The sequence below is a fragment of the Carlito syrichta genome, unplaced genomic scaffold, assembly GCF_000164805.1.
Source record: "Carlito syrichta isolate Samal-C Ts95f unplaced genomic scaffold, Tarsius_syrichta-2.0.1 Scaffold115756, whole genome shotgun sequence".
Classification (NCBI taxonomy): Eukaryota; Metazoa; Chordata; class Mammalia; order Primates; family Tarsiidae; genus Carlito; species Carlito syrichta.
Genome location: NW_007059852.1, coordinates 108,538 through 109,534, shown reverse-complemented (window position 1 = coordinate 109,534; position 997 = coordinate 108,538).

The following is a 997-nucleotide window of genomic DNA, read 5'->3' as shown; positions in this document are numbered from 1 at the left end:
TGGCTCTTCTCTCATTTTCAAGAAACAAACAAAAACCCATTAAATACAAACTTAGCAGGTGCTGTGGAAATCGCAAGACAGTGAAGAACATCTCAGCACGTTCACATTCTTGCCTAGGCAAAGTGACACTCTAGAATGAACCATTTTAAAAAAATAAGAATAGATTTACAAATATTCTATAAATCCATTTCAGCATGAACTTCCAGTTCCCTTCCTCAAATCAAAAAGGCTGATTTCCAAAAGAATGGCTCAAGGTATATACCACAGAGACTGCCGTAGTGTCATCACAAGCACGCATTTACAGACACATCTTAAGGTGCAAATGGTTCTGGTTCCTTACCCCAATACCTGGCAGAGGGACAGACTGTGAAAGGGAGGGAGGGAGGAAGGCCGCCGGGGACAGACCTCCACCAAGGACCCATATAACACCCATAAGCCCCCTGGCTTCAGGGGGACTCTGGATGAGGCTATGTTCAGGATAGGTTTAAAGCTGGACCTAGACTCTAAACTGAAACTTTAAGAAATGAACCAATCCCAGGCTTGCCTTCAGAAAGGCCAAGTTTAACCCCATTTTTTCTGCCAGGGCAACTGAGGTCCAAAGAATCAGGAAGAATCAGGTAGAACAATAGAAGTCTCTTCTGATACTTAAAAGGTAATCAGAGCTGGAGATAATGACAACTCAGCATTAAGTTGACCCTCCTTCCCCACCCTAATGTCCACCATTCAAAATCCTCTGGCATCCCTCCCCACTAAAGTCCAAGCCAGTGCCCATGAGGATGGTTCACCCATAGAACTCGTTGGTGGGGGCCTTTTCTTTTCTTTCTTTTTTTGAGTTGGAGTCTCTGTCACCCAGACTGGAATGCAGTGGCACACTCCCAGCCACCACAGCCTCAGCCTGCTGGGCTCCAGCCATCCTTCTGCCTCAGCCTTCCAAGTAGCCAGAACTATAGGCACATGCTACCACACCCGGCTAATTTTTTTTTTTTTTTTTTTTTTT